At 43.3% G+C, this 16254-nt stretch overlaps 1 pseudogene; it reads right to left on the minus strand.

The window, feature by feature from the left end:
• Positions 1-343: 343 nt before the first annotated feature.
• On the minus strand, positions 344-558 carry LOC118671178 (annotated as a pseudogene).
• Positions 559-16254: the final 15696 nt, after the last annotated feature.

Below are 16254 nucleotides of genomic sequence, written 5' to 3' on the forward strand. Positions count from 1 at the left end.
GACATACTCATGTGTCATTCTCTCACACATTCATGTGAACAATTAAAGTGAACTACACCCAAAAACAAAAAACAAAAAACAAAAAACAAAAAAAACAAAAAAAAACAAAACAAAAAAAAAAAAAAAAGAAAGAAAAGTACCTAAAAGTGTGTACACCAAAGGAGCAGCAGAGATTGTTGCCAGGGAGTGAGAGAAGGTGGGGAGAATACTTTCATTTTTAACTACTTTGGAATTTTTGGAATTTTTTACTAGAAGCATGAGTTATTTCTATAATCTCAAATTATTAATCTTTTTGTCAATAATATCTTTATTATACTGTCAGCTGGGCTAGTCCAAGACTGCTTCAACCGCCTCTTGGTGTCTCAGCTAAGAATGCCTGCCTCGGTTCCCCCTGGAATCCCACCGCAGGCACTTGCTGCTGCTGAGATCGCCTCAGGGACAGCTGACACCTGTGGTTGCTCAATGAGGCTGTCTTTCTACATTTGACTTGGACTTTCACACCTGGTGTGTGCTGTTCCGTAGTCCATCTCAAGTGTAAGTGTCCCTGGCCTGCTCCATTGCGCTGCGGACAGCTCCTCAGAACATCAGGGATCTCTGGTGGCTGCTCTGCTCAAATTTTAATCTTTAACAAAATCCAAGGCTATAATGCTATCATAAAAGCATTAACTTTAAGGGAAGCCCCAAACTGAAGTTCAAGCTTTTTTTTGTAAATGAAATTTAGAAAGATTAAAATGTAATGAATAAAACTCATCATTTGTAGAAATGGCACAAAATTAGTAATTTTCTTATGGACCAAATGTGTGGTTGAAGAGTTGGGAAGACACCCAAAGTCATTCATAGTAACTTGCAGGTAGTTTCAGTGAGTTTAGCTTATGATGCAGTTGAAACCTTGAGAGGGAAAACCCAGGCCATTCCCCCCAGTTTTTTTAATAAAAACATCTATAGCAATTATCCTATGCTTGTTCCACCATTTTATATTGGGAGGAAGGGGCAGATGGCATTTTCCTCAGTTCATGGGTCTTAAGGGGAGGAATTTCACTCAAATCAATACTTAGGGAGCAGCTGTACTTAAGGAAATGCACTTGAGAAATGTCACTCATACCTGGACCTAATTTATTTTTATTTTTTAAAGATCACATTTATTTCTCTTTTCCTTTTTTTTTTATCCTCACCCAAGGATATTTTTCCCATTGATTTTTTTTTTCTTTTTAGAGAGAGTGGAACAGAGAGGGAAAGAGAAAGAAACATCAATGTGAGAGAAACACATCGATTGGTTGCCTCCAGCATGATCCCTGACCAGGGCTTCGGACAGGAAGGACCCTGAAACTGAAGTACGTGCCCTCGACCGAAATCAAACCCAGAACCCTTTGGTCTACAGGCCAATGCTCTATCCACTAAGGCAAACCAGCTAGGACCTACCTGAACCTAATTCAGATGACAAAATTCTAGCCCTCAAGATAATGCTATAATAGGATTAAAGTTTGGGGTACCTTGAGGGGGGGTGAGTATTTTGCAGGTGGGAGGAACATGAATCATTAGGGGCCAGAGGGCACACAGTGGTAGCTAGTCTTCAGAACAGCCTGCAGTGACCCCCTGTCTCATAGCATTCATATCCTTGCATAGTATCCTCCAAAATCTCCCAAATTATATTGTGGTTAATCTATGAACCAATAGAAACTCTCTCTCTTTTCTCTCTCTCTCTCTCTCTCTCATTTTCTGGGAGAAGTCAGCTGCCATGTCATAATGACACTCAAGAAACTCTGTGGAAAGGTCCATATAACAACGAATTGAGCTCTCCTGCCAACAGCCAGAGAGGAACTGAGACAGACCTCCAGCCAACAACCATGTGAGTTTACCATCTAGGAAATAGATCCTCCAGCCCCAGTCAAACCTTCAGATGATGCAGCCCCAGCTGACATCTTGACTTACACTTCATAAAAGACCTGAGCTAGAACTATCTAACTCTCAGAAATTGTGGGAGATAATAAATATTTGTTGTTCTAGACCACTGAATTTAGAGGTAACAGTAATGCAGCAATACGTAAGAAATAACAAATATGGTTGCCATATTTATTTTCTGAATCCCTGAACTCAGAAGCTTCTGTAAAACTAAGAAGTATTCATGATGAACTGACCTCTTACAAAATTGGTCCTCATGTGTTCCTGCCAACCTTGCTCATCTAACTTCAAGTTTTGAAATAGAGGACCTCACGAAGTCAATGGAAGTGCTGTTAGAAAATGAATCAATCAGCAAAGCAATTGACAATGTTGACACTGGAAGAAGACCCATCCATCTGAGATAATTCAGAGAGGGGCTAAGCAAGGTTTCAGGGCAGACTGTCAATAGGTGACATCTTGGCTACAGTCAAAGGAGCAAGCTTAGACAATCAGCAAAGCTTTTCTATCAGGTGATGTCCACATGTCATTTTTCTGCCCTCCTCTGTCCCCATGTGGCTCCTGTGCACTGACAACAGATGGTGTCCTCAATTTAAGGGCAGAGAGAGCCCTGGATATTGATCCTACTTAACTCCATAGCTCCTCCCAATCCTCACTCATCACTCTTTTCCCACAGCCCTCACCTATGCATAGGAGGCATTCCTAGTCTCTTTATGTCCAGGCTTTGAAACTCAAAAATCCAAAACTGAGGCTCAAGTGCAGCAGGCACAAATGAAATCATGGAAGTATCAGGACCATAAAAAACCCATATGTTAATTTTGTATTTTATGAGTATTATTCCATCAAAGTGGGGCCCAGCAATGTAATTTAATGGTTTATAGTGTTCAGAACAGTCATGGGGGAAGAAGCAGGATATAAGAAAAGGCAAAGAGCCAAAGCCGGTTTGGCTCAGTGGATAGAGCGTCGGCCTGCGGACTGAAGGGTCCCGGGTTCGATTCCGGTCAAGGGCATGTACCTGGGTTGCAGGCACTTCCCCAGTGGGGGATGTGCAGGAGGCAGCTGATCGATGTTTCTCTCTCATCGATGTTTCTAACTCTCTATCTCTCTCCCTTCCTCTCTGCAAAAAATCAATAAAATATATTAAAAAAAAAAAAAGAAAAGGCAAAGAAATTGCTGATTGCTGTGTTGCATGATGTGGTTCCTCCAATGAACCTTCTGGCCCTTCTATAAAAAGTATAAAATGTTTGATGTTATTTTGAGTGAAGTAACTGACTTTTGCATCTAAGTTTACTCAAAGGCCATCAGAGACACTATACTGGGAGTTGGGATGACAGGTAAGAGGTAAAGCTATTAGTCTGAAGATTTCCACAGAAATTTGGGGAAAACTTTTGAACTTCTCTAGGCCATGGACATTTGGGGAGAAGAGTAAGGAGATTTTCCTCAGAAGAAAGGGACAGGGATGTTCTAATTGACCATTATGTTACATTTGAGGTCCCATCCAGGATAGTTTGAACCAAGGTGGGGTAGCCAACTGCATGTTGATCCTGAGCAAGAAGTGCACGCTCCCCACTGCTGCCCAATTTTTCATAATGTATGTCAGGGTATTGATGCTCAGCCCACAAAAGCCTCTATGGTCCTAGGAAATCCACTGCAAAGACAACAGGAAGCTATGTGACTGCACTGAAACCAGTCGTATAGCCTTCGGGAATGAATACACAATCTGGAGTTGGATGTTGCCGTGGTAAGCTATATCTACATCATTACATGAACTTAGAGTTACTCAGCCTAAGAAATTCTCTGGTGAAATAACTGATGGCAGAAGACCTCAATGTCTGGTGTTCACCAGCCTCTAGACCAGGGGTGGGCAAACTTTTTGACTCGAAGGCCACAATGGGTTCTTAAACTGGACCGGAGGGCCGGAACAAAAGCATGGATGGAGCGTTTGTGTGAACTAATATAAATTCAAAGTAAACATCATTACATAAAAAGGCACGGTCTTTTTTTTTTTTAGTTTTATTCATTTCAAATGGGCCGGATCCGGCCCGCAGGCTGTAGTTTGCCCATGGCTGCTCTAGACACCCCATTCCTTAAGAGAGTAGAGCTTTTCAGGAAGCATATTTGATATGCTTGAACTTGATCAGTCTACACTCTGTTCCTTCTGCTGAAAGAGGATTCCATTATCCCGTTGAAAGACATTAGGTTGCTTATATTTTTCTGGTGATTACAAATAAAGCTACTATAAAGATTTGCACACAGGTTGCTGTGTGAACATAAGTATTCATTTCTCTTGGGTAAATATCTAGGAGTAGGATTGCTGAATCATATGGAAAGTGTATGTTTAACTTTATAAGAAACTGCCAATAGTTTTCTATAGTGGTTGTACCATTTTGCATTCCCACCAGTGTGGAAATAAACAAAGATCACCCAAATGATGACAAACAGGGCTGTTTACTCAGAGTTTGCTACAAACCAAGGGAGTCAGCCACCATCACTTGCGTTTGGCAGAGACTCAAAAGCAGGTAGTTGGAAATCTTTGCAATGGAAAAAAGGGAGGGCATTAGGTATTTCCTGATTGGAGGCTATTAGCCTGGGAACGCTGCAGGCAAGCTAACCAGAAGCAGGGTGTCCTATGTGATTGGTTGGGGAAGCCCTTTTGACTTTCTCTGGTTGGTCCTAAATTGGAAACAGGGGCAAAAATTAGGGAAGTTGGCAATTATTGACCAAGTGGTAACTGTTGGGGGTCAATTGCTGCAGAGGTTGAGGTTTGGCTTCCTGGACTGGTTGCTGCAGAGGTGTGGTTTGGCTTCTCTGCTACTTGTTCCAGGGGTTGTAGGTCAGAATTCTATATTTTCATATGGTTCTGGCCATTGTCCTTTTGTAGATTCTGTCTCTCACTAGTAATGTCTGAGCATACCAGTTGCTCTGCATCGTCATCAGTACTTGGTATTGTCAGCTGGGGAGAGATTTGTGGGGTCTTTTTGGCCATTCTAATAGTTGTATAGTAGTATGTCCTTGTGGCTTTTATTCACATTTTGCTAATGACTAATTATAATGAGCAGCTTTTCATGTCTTTATTTGATTTTTGTTTATTCTCTTGCATTTCTGCACTAGCTAGGACTTCTAATGTGATACTGAATAGGAGCAGTGAGAGTGGACAACTTTCCCTTGTGCTTGCTGTGAGGGGAAAGCATATGGTATTTCATAATTAAGTATGGTGTTAGTTGTAGGTTTTTAATTTCATCAGTTTGAGGAAGTTCCGTCCTACTCATAGTTTGCTGGTAGTTACCATAAATGGATGTTATCACATGCTTTGTTGTTGTTGTTAATCCTCGCCTGAGGATATTTTTTCTTTGATTTTTAGGGAGAGAGGAAGAGAGAGGGAAAGACAGAGAGAAACATCGATGTGAGAGACATTGATTGGTTGCCTCCTTCATGCGTCCAACCAGGGCCCAGGCCTGGGGAGAAGCCCACAACCAAGGTATGTGCCTTAGACCAGAATTGAACCCGAGACCCTTTGGTTCGCAGACCAATGCTCTATCCACTGAGCCAAACCATCTACGGCTGCCACATGCTTTTTTCTTCACATATTAAGATGATCATATGATTTTTTTTCCCCTAGCTGCTAAGATTTTAATTGCATCGATTGACTTTCAAGTGTATAACCATCCTTGCATTCCCAAGGTGAACTCCACTTGAATGTGCAGGCCCCTAGCCCAATTCACAACTATATCCACCTGCTGCTTATTATTGGTACTAGTAAGGTTCACAGCGCTTGCCACAGAGCCACCAATAGACAACTGGCAGAACTCAAACAGGCCATCAAGCACTGGACCGTCCTCACCAGCACTGAATCTCTGCCGCTGCCTGCTGTACTCAGACGTGTTATCTGGGAGGATGGAGTGCAAGAATTTTATGTAGTCATCACTATGTGCTGGGTCATCTCATCAGCCTGGGCTTGTGAGGGTGATAGATTTCCACTTTGCCTTAGAGACCATAGTTAAGTAGCAAATTGTGAGTCATGCAGATTCGATGAGGCTTCATTGGGTAGCCTTGTCCTTAATAGTAATTTCCAGCATCCTATCACAGGAGTAATAACAGACTTTCCTCCTGGTACCCTGAGTCTGTACCGTCTTGCTCGCCTCCCTTCCCTCCCATTCATCTGACTGATACTGTGATTTTTTTAATATATTCTTATTGATTTCAGAGAGGAAGGGAGAGGCAGAGAGACATAGAAACATCAATGATGAGAATCATTGATCGACTGCCTCCTCCATGCACCCTACTGGGGATCGAGCGCACAACCCGCACATGTGCCCTTGACCAGAATCCAATCAGGACCCTTTAGTGCACAGGCTGATGCTCTATCCACTGAGCCAAATGGGCTAGGGTTGGTATTGTGATTTTTAATAAGAAATATATATTTGGTCTTCCTCCTCATTTTAGGCAGAGTTCCTAAAACCCTTGGAATTTCTTAAATGATAAGAGCAAGAAAGGTGTCTTTTACTATGTTAATGAGATGGCTTTTGAAAAGCCCCTAGTTCACCTAAGAATGGAAGCTGGTTGCTAAAGAAACTAAACTGATGAGAGGGTTGGAACTTTCAGCCCCACTCCCAGTCCTCTGTGGAGGGGAGAGGGCCTGGAAGTTGGCTCAGTCACCAGTGGCTAATGATTTAATCAATCCCACCTATCTATAACCAAGGGCTGGGTTTAGAGAGCTTCCAGGCTTGATAACAGGGAAATGGGTGAGAGTGGTGCCTGGAGAGAGCATGGAAACTCCACACCCTTTGCCCCTACCTTGTCCTATGCATCTCTTCCACCTGGCTGTTCCTCAGTTATATCCTTTTATAATAAACCAATAATCTAATAAGCCAAATATTTCTGTGAGGTCTGTGAGATGCTCTAGCAGAATATGCTTTTTGCATCCAATGTGTTCTCTCCTCTCTTTCTGGGATTCAATGGCATGAATGTTAGACCTTTTGATATTGTCCCACAGAACACTGAGGCTCTATTTATTGTTTTTTATATTTTTTCTCTCTGTTTATCATAGAGAAAATGTCCGATTATTTGTTGCCTCTTTCCTGTCACCTCCATTCCACTGTTGAGCTATCCCAGTGAATTTTTATTTCAGATATTGTATTTTTCAGTTCTAAAACTTTCATAATTCTTTTTTATAGTCTCTATTCAGCCAAGAACATCTATCTCTCCATTTGAGACCTTTACCAAGGAACAGTCATAACATCTGCTTTAACATCTTTGTCTGATAATGCCAATAGCTGAATCATCTCAGGGCTGACTTTCAAGTTTTGCCTTCCCTCTCAATCTGCATGCCATTAGTAACTTCACAGACTCCTCAGGTCATTAGTTGCAGTGTGTATTTGTTCAGAATTTCCCATTGTAATCAGTGGGAAAGATAGGCTGTATTGGGCTTAGCAGAAGTCATTGTTGAATTTTAATAATATGCATGTACAACGGATGAATGTTGAAAATATCATGTTAAGTGAAAGAAGCCAGACACAAAAGGCCACATATTGTATGATTCCGCTGATATGAAATGTCCAGAATAGATAAATCCATAGAAAACAGAAAAAAAGACTCATGTTTCCAAAGTTTGAGGGGAAGGGAAGAATGAAGAGTGAATGAGAAGAAACCCCATGGACAGGCATAGCTCATTTTACTGCACTTCACTCTATTGTGCTTCACAAATGTTGCCTTTTCCAGAAATTGAAGGCAAGACCCTTCCCCTTGGTCTGAAACCAAACCCACAATATCTCTGAGGTGTGTCTGTAGGGGGTTTCTTTTGTGGATGCAAAATGTCCTGAAAATAAGTAGTGGTGGTGGTTGCATAACTCTGCAAATATATTTTTTTAAAAAAAAAACTTCTAAAAGGGTGAATTCCATGGTATGTGAACTACACCTCAAGTTGTTATTTTGAATAAATATATATGTAAACCTAGGATTTTTATTGTTTATTTTCAACGAACACTGTATTCTACTTGAAAGTTAATTTTGAGAATTTCCTGTTGTGCAGTTAGCCCCTGACATCATTAAACATGTTCATTGCAAAAGCAAGTTCACTGACAGTTCACAATGATTCCAGCTCACTTTGGATACAGTTTTTGTTTCCAGCCCAAGCTGGATGGAGTACTCATTTTTAAGCTAATCAAACATCAAAGACAATTTTTTAAAATTTAATCTCAATTTCTGAAGTATACTTTGCTTTTTTAAATGCAAACACAAGAGGAACATCTCAGCTCCTACCCCCTGTGTAGGCAGTTTTTCTTTTCTTAGTTATCTTTTTGTTTTCTGCTGTGAAGCTTTAAGTGCAATTCATCAGACACAAAATATTTTCAAACAGCTGTAATAGGTCTTAAATAATACACAGCAAAGCACCAAGCTTTAAACTGTTGCTTGAAGATCAAGCACAGAAAATGTGGAGGAGGTCATTAACTCTGTAACAACAAAATGTAAGAAAATCAGCATTTACATTGAAAAAGAGAATCAAATTTCAAGAAAGAAAAGAATAAGTTTTTTAAAATAATTCAAAGTATGAATCCATAGCTTTTCTTATTATAATTTTTTAACTTTTAATTTTTGAAATTTACTGGCATGATTATGTAGACAAAGCTTAAATAAAAGAAAATGTTCCCTGTCTCACTGTTTTCTAGCCATGATGGCGTCGAGGTTCTTGCTGAATCGGGTCATGGCCTCCTTTACGGGTTTCTCAATGAAATGCTCCCCCGGGTACATGCCCAGGAACAGCGGAGAGCCCGGAAAGACAGACAGGTTATGCTGTAATGCAGTGATGCTAACTGACAGACCTTATCCCACACATGGACAGCATCTCTTGGGAGTTATCCTCTGCCCGCTGCTGAGAATGCTGAGACTGCGAATGCCATCTCCCACCTGCTTTCCCTGAGGAAGCCTCCAGGGAGGGTGTTGAGTTACAGACAGAAGGCAGACATAACTGCCCTGCTCCCGGGTGGCTATAAAGACATTCGACGACGCCCTGTCCGGTTTGGCTCAGTGGATAGAGCATTGGCCTGCGGACTGAAGGGTCCCGGGTTCGGTTCCGGTCAAGGGCATGTACCTTGGTTGCGGGCACATCCCCAGTGGGAGGCGTGCAGGAGGCAGCTGATCGATGTTTCTCTCTCATCGATGTTTCTGACTCTCCATCCCTCTCCCTTCTTCTCTGTAAAAAAATCAATAAAAAAAATATTTTAAATTAAAAAAAAAAAGACATTCGACGGTGTGTTGTGGAGCGAGAGTGACAGAATGACCAGACCTCCAGGCTGATTAAAATTTAGAGAGCCTTTATTGACTGGCCAGTGTCCGCTCCTCCACTCGGGAAGCCCAAGACAGAAGCGGCCCCGACCATCTGCAGAGTCCAGTATTTAAAGGGGACAACTACATTCGTGTTTGGGTTCCCATAGCAAGCAAAGCCAAGTTACAAAAGCTAATTGCGTAGTTTTAGCCATGCTATTCATCCTCCTCCTGTTACTCATTTCTGGGCCACTTAAAGGTCAGGGCTGTTCTTAATTTTGATCCGTCTGTTCTCTGTAGGCCCTTTGCTCAGGTGTGTGAGCTCAGTTCCTAGAGACTTTGCACAGGCTGTCAGGCTGCTGAGGTGGCTAGGTCATTAAGCAGGCCTAAAAAACGTTCTACTCTGTAACAGGTGCAGGTACGTGTGGAGGCTGTTGGTCCCAGCATGGCCGTGGAGTCCCACCTGCCTGTGCTGCCCAGAACCCCACCTGCCCGTTTTGGCTCCAGGCAGCAGGAACAGGGGGGCCTGAAGAACAAGAGTCTGACAGATCAAACATTCACCAGGATATCTGACGAAGGCCATCACCTGACAGGCCTGCGAGGAGAGAGCTGGGCGAGGGCCTTTGTGCCAGAGACATTTCTAACACATTCACAACTTTAGGATTGTCTATGCAGGGACTGGACAGGGGAAGCTGAACTGCCTGGAATATCTCTGCCACTGACTTATGATGGTGCCTCTGGGTTTAAGGCACCGAGGATTGCATCCCATTCCTTAAGGGCCTAGACAGCAGCGTGAGGACACAAAACCTGAGGATTTCTTGCAAATGTACAGTTTTCTTATTAATTACAAAATGGGACTGTATGTTGTTTATTTGATATTTGGAATCTTCTGTGGTTATACATTTGAGTGTGCAATCCAGTCCATTGGTACTTTCAGACAGTGAGGTGAATATAACGAAACGCCAGAGCCCGGCCGGTGTGTCTCAGTGGTTGAGTGTCGACCCATTATTACAGAGTAGAAAATTTTTTAGGCCTGCTTAATTGCCTCGTCACCTCAGCAGCTTGACAGCCTGTGCAAAGTTTCTAGGGACTGAGCTCACACGCCTGAGCAACAGCCTACAAAGAACAGACAGATTAAAATTAAGAACAGTCCTGATCTTTAAGTTACACAGAAATGAGTAACAGGAGGAGGATGAACAGCTTGGCTACAACTACGCCATTAGCTTTTGTAACTTGGCTTTGCTTGCTATGGGAACCCGAACACGGATGTAGTTGTCCCCTTTAAATATTGGACTCTGCAGATGGTCGGGGCCGCTTCTGTCTTGGGCTTCCCGAGTGGAGGAGCCGACACTGGCCAGTCAATAAAGGCTCTCTAAATTTAAAAAAAAAAAGAAAGAAAAGAAAGAAAAAGATGAAAAACTAGACACCTGGAGCAGGACAGAGCTAGGGTTATAAAATGGAAGGCCCTAGGAGTTACCTGTGAAGGCACGAGTGCAGAGGAGGACCGGACCCTGAAGAAGTCACTGACAACCCTTAAAGGCAGCAGATCTTTCTTTTCCCCCATCTGCTCAGCCAGGCAACTGCCTCTGCCCAGCCCTGGAGGAAAAGTAGAAGGGCACTTCCTGGGAACACCGGGCAAGACAGCGTGAGAGTGCAATTTGATCCTGAAAACAACCTACTGGGCAGGGAATTCCCAGCTCCCCCACCCACCCAAGCTTCAAATTGTCACCCTTCCAAGCCTCAAATGACAACATTTGTTGACATCTCATCTCCTATTTCTGTGGGTTTTTAATGCGGGGTGGGCAAAAGTAGGTTCACAGTTTTTCGTATGGAAAATAATGCAGTAATTAACAAGAATAAACTCGCCGAAACCGGCTTGGCTCAGTGGATAGAGCATCGGCCTGCGGACTGAGGGTCCCGGGTTCGGTTCCGGTCAAGGGCATGTACCTGGGTTGTGGGCATATCCCCAGTAGGAGATGTGCAGGAGGCAGCTGATCGATGTTTCTCTCTCATTGATGTTTCTAACTCTCTATCTCTCTCCCTTCCTCTCTGTAAAAAATCAATAAAATATATTTAAAAAAAAAAAAAAAGAATAAACTCTGTGTTTCATGTATTCACAACTGTAAACCTACTTTTGCCCAACCTGTATGAAACAGCAGTAGCCAGACTGAGATAAGGACGCCTGTTTGGGGAAATGAACATGGCCAAGTGAAATGATCTACAGATACTGGCTTTAAGGTCCTCCCACAGAACAGCCAGCCGGGTCTCGCCTAATCACCCTCAGCAAAGCCCTCCAGTAGAAGAGTCCCATTGGAAAGGGCACACAAACTTTCCAATGAGCATCTCCTAAGGCCTTGCTTGTAAAATCAAAGATAGCCAAGCATCACCAGGTATCTGAGGAAAGCTTCTAATGTGAAAAACAGAGACCTAAGAGAAAGGGAACTTGCAGAAGACAGATAAGAGGGGACTGAAGAAAACATTTTTGAAATTATTGATGACATTAAAAGAGAGATAAGAGGGGATATTGCAGCCAAGAAACAAAACCAGGAAATTGTTTTTTAAACATGACCATTTAGAGATTAAGGATGGACCCTTGATAATAAAAATGTGATAGCACAAATTAAAGTTTCAAAAGAAGGTTTGGAGGAGGAGTTAGTGAAATCTCCCAGAAGAACACAAAGAAAATAAGACTTCGTGAATGAGCAAAGAGGGGGGAAAGGGTAAGGAAAACTTATAAGAAATTTTTCTAGAACTAAGAGCATTAGTTCCAGATTGATACAACCCACCAAGTGCCAACAAAATGAACATAAAACATGTAGACCAAGGCATCCCACTGTGAGATTTCAGCATGCTGGGGACAAGGAAAAAGCATCCTAAACACTTCCAGAGAGAATTTTAAAGTCACATAGAGAGTCCAAATGGTGTCAAACTCCTCAATAGCAACATTGGAAACCACAAGAAGTGGGACAATGCCTACAAGAATTTGAGGAAAGTTCTGACCCACATACCTGGCCAAATTGTCAATCAAATGTGAGGATAAGGTTCTGTTCAGACATACAAGAAGTAAACCATTTTACCTCCTATAGACCCTTTCTCAAGAAGCTACTGGAGGATGTGTACCACTGTCCTAAGGAAAAAAAGCTGAGAAAGAAGAAGGCATGGGATCTAGGAAACAGAGGAAAGGCAAAGAGAATTCCCAAGGATGATGGTGAGAGAATAACAATTAAATAGCAGGTCTACAGAACTATCTAGAGTAAAGCAGGAAGTATATCCCAATAATGAATGAATGAATGACAAAGTTTTACTTTGATTAAAATACAAATTAAATCTGGCCAGGTGGTTCAGTTGTTTGAAGCATCGTACTGTACGCCAAAAGGTTTGGGGTTCAATTCCAGGCCAGGGCACTTACCTAGGTTGCAGGTTCCATCTGTAGTTGGGGCACATATGGGAGACAACTGATTGATGTTTCTCTCTTATATCGATGTTCCTCTCTCTCTAAAATCAATAAAAACATCCTCAGGTGAGGATTTAAAAATACACACAAATTAAAATTTTAAGATGTAGAAATATTTTTAAAAGTTATTGTAGAGATGTCACAACAAAAGATAAGGAATAAGATGGATTTCTCCATTAAATGCTCTCTGCTCAGTATTAGTTTATCTGTTTTCTCCTACTCCCACTTGCAATGCCAACTAATAATGACATAACTATAAGAAATCCCAGAGTTTCTTGTCCTGCTGCCTGATGTCCAGTCAATGCCTGGCTTCCCCAACCATCCCTTTATATTTCATTCATTTTACAAAAATGAGTGCAAACTGTGTTGTTAAAAGAGCAATTGTACCCTGGCCAATGTTCTCAGTAGTTAGAGCATTGGTCCACACGCTGAAAGTTTTGGGTTCTATTCCTGGTCAAGGGCACATAACTGGGTTGCAGGTTCAATCCCCAGCCCTTGTTCGGGCAACTGTGGGAGGCAACCAATCAATGTTTCTCTCCCTCTCTCTCTCTCTTTCTCTTTCTTTTTCTCTCTCTTTCTTTCTTCCCTTCCCTCCCCTCTATTCTCTCTAAAAATCAATGGAAAAAATATCTTCAGGTGATTATTTACAAACAAATAAAAAAAAAAGGAGCAATTGTATCACCTATTCAAGTCTGACCAGTAAGTTCACAGGTCGTTTTGGGTGCCAGCCTCAGTGTTCTGCAGAAATTGAAGTGACACAAGCAGTAAGATTAGGTTCAATGTGTGTGTGTGTGTGTGTGTGTGTGTGTGTGTGTGTCTTCATTCCAATGGCCAAGGGCTCCTCCCTTGATGCCTCTATGTGGCCTGATGAGAGGAGAGAGATGCTTGGTGGGAGCCTGATAGTCCATCAATCCTGCCACAACCTGGACTTTATGGCATTCATGTTTAACAGGTATCTTTTTAGTTAAAAGTTATAAATATCTGTTAGTTGGGATTATTCATGCTTTTGACTAAAGAGAAAGGAAGAGGTAAATACTAAATCCAGAATCTCATGCTTTAACAACTAAGCAGGAGTTAGGAGAGGTGGCCCAGGCCATAGAGATTCTTCTAAGGGCCATGAATGGACATAGGTGGGGGTCAGGAAAGGGATGAGGCTCAGGAATGGGACAACAGACAGAGTTCAGGTCAGAGATGAGACAACAGTACCTGGAACTTAATGGCATTAAAAAGCTGAAACTCACAAATGGCTCTCATGGACATTAGTGAGACTATTGAGGAAATTCGAATATGAGCAAGATATTATGTAGCAGTGTTCTCTCAATTGTTAAATTTTTGGCCAACAAAAGATATCATTATGTAAGAGAATGTTACTAATCAAGCAATACTGTATAAATATTTAGGGGTGTGGAAGTATGTAAGGGTAAAGTATCACGATGATACAACTTACTTTGATTGCAGCCAAGAAACAAAACCAGGAAATACAACACACCCTCAAATGGTTCAAGAAAAAAATACAGACATAGAGAAAGCAAATGAGGCAAAATATCAACATTTGATTAATCTAATGGAAAGGTATATGGGTGTCTATTATACTGTTATTCTGTTAACCACCCTACAGATTTGAAAAAAAAAATGTGTTAGGAAGCTTAAATTATTTTTTCAAAACTAAAATACTTTGTTTGCTACAGTGTGAATGTCAAAATGTCCTGCCTCTTGCCTCCAGTCACAGGATTGGTGGAGTTCCCCAACCTTCTTCCATCCAAAATGCCTGCCCCCCAGACTGCCCACACAACAGGCACTGCTCTCTCAAAGCCCTCTGGTACCATATGTCTCCCCACTATCCCCAACAGCTCTCTTGTGGGGCCCCCATTGTATTCTATAACCACATAATTTCACTGCATTGTATTCCTCTATTTACCTTTCTCTTTCCCAGGAAACAGAGATATCCTGGTAGCTCTCATTTTTGTAACCTCCAGCACCGAGCATAATGCGCAGCCTGCAGGAAGTACTATGGACATGTGGAAGCAGTGAGTGAAGGAATGGCCTGTTGGATGGACAAACAGACAGATGGTACGTGGGATATGGCAAATGAAAGCAAGTACCCTCCAGGCTGGTTGACAGGGACTGAAATGATCAAAGTGTGAAAGGGTTTAAATTCTTGGTGTCTGAGACCCAAAAATGTGGCGTAAGCACTATGCCACCACATGGAGTTGACTGAGTCCCCACTATGAGCCAGGACTGTGGGACAGGAGATTCAGCAGTGGGCAGCCCAAAATAAAGTCTCCGCTCTCATGGTGCTTGCATTCTTTTGGGAGGAGACACACTCTAAACAAATTCATATCAAATAGCCTATATCAGGTGGTGATGAGTTAAAAGTCGAGGGGCAGGGAACGGGCTTCACAATGGGAGATGGGGGCAGAAGGAGTGATTTCCAACAGCATGGCCAAGTAAAGCCTTCTGAAAACATCAAATCTCTGCCTCCCTGAGAGAGGGCCCAGCCCACAGCCTGGGATGGGTCTCGGGAGCACTGCCTCCCCCTAGCGGTTGAGACAGGAACCACATGCCAGGCTGAGGAGAGGCTGGAGAGCCACCCTCCCTGGCAGACAGAAACCAGAGAACAGGCCAGGAACTGAACAGGAAGGGCACGTGGGTGGCTGGGGAGCAGCGGGTGGCCACGGTCCCTGGGTGGAGGTGGCAGTGGCAGTGGGGCAGAGCCTGGGCCGGTGCCCTCCTCCCTCTTCACGGGCAGAATCTTGGCTCGCCTCCCAATCCTCCCACGGGCTCTACCCCCCTGCCCTCTGAGACTGCTCTCCCTGAGCGCACTGATTGCCGACACAGCCCCTTCCATTCCTCCGCGGCACTGAGGCTCCCTCCTGTTGGAAGCTCTTCTCCTTTTCTAGGACACCACCCTCTCCAAGTTCTCTTCCCTCCTTTACAGGCACCTCTGGATCCTAAAAGGTTGGTGTCATCTGGGTTCCATACTCAGCTCACTTCTCTTTTCATTCCAATCACATTCCCTGGGTGCCTTGGCCCCTCCCAAGTTTCTCTGCAGCCCTGAGCCCCCTTCGCGAGCTCCAAACCCCACCTACCCAGTTGCTTCCATGTTCTAAATTACTGCCAGACTGTGACTTTCTTTCGAGAAAGATCTAATGAATGTATTATTTCCCCAATGCCTGGTACCCTCCTGGTACACCATCAGCACTCCATAAAGCCTAAAACTGCTATTTGGGCTACAGATCCTGCCATTTGGGGGTTATCCCAAAGGCCCCACTCTGGGGGCATATACGCAATAAGGACACTGACACTGCCTACTGTGTGACAACGGACTGAAAGGCCTGGGGGAGGCAGCCAGCTCTTCCCGAGGAGACACTGCGCCCAGGTGAGGCCCAGCCAGCCTTCAGCAAGGGTCCCCAAAACTGAAGCATTTGGGACTGGGTGGCAGCCCTGCCCCAGACAGCAGACCACGGGCACCCTTAGACTCCAGGCAGCCAGACCTCTGCATGCCCACCATGGCTGCTGCCCAGCCCAGAGCACATTCCCTGGTCTCTTGGGCTCCAGCTCTCCTCCACAGGTTTCCAAAGCTGATGGAAAATAAAACTAGTTACTTCCCTCCTCCCGGGTAAACTTGAAAGGGATCTCTGCTA

The sequence above is a fragment of the Myotis myotis genome, unplaced genomic scaffold (genome assembly GCF_014108235.1).
Source record: "Myotis myotis isolate mMyoMyo1 unplaced genomic scaffold, mMyoMyo1.p scaffold_m19_p_17, whole genome shotgun sequence".
In the NCBI taxonomy this organism is placed as follows: Eukaryota; Metazoa; Chordata; class Mammalia; order Chiroptera; family Vespertilionidae; genus Myotis; species Myotis myotis.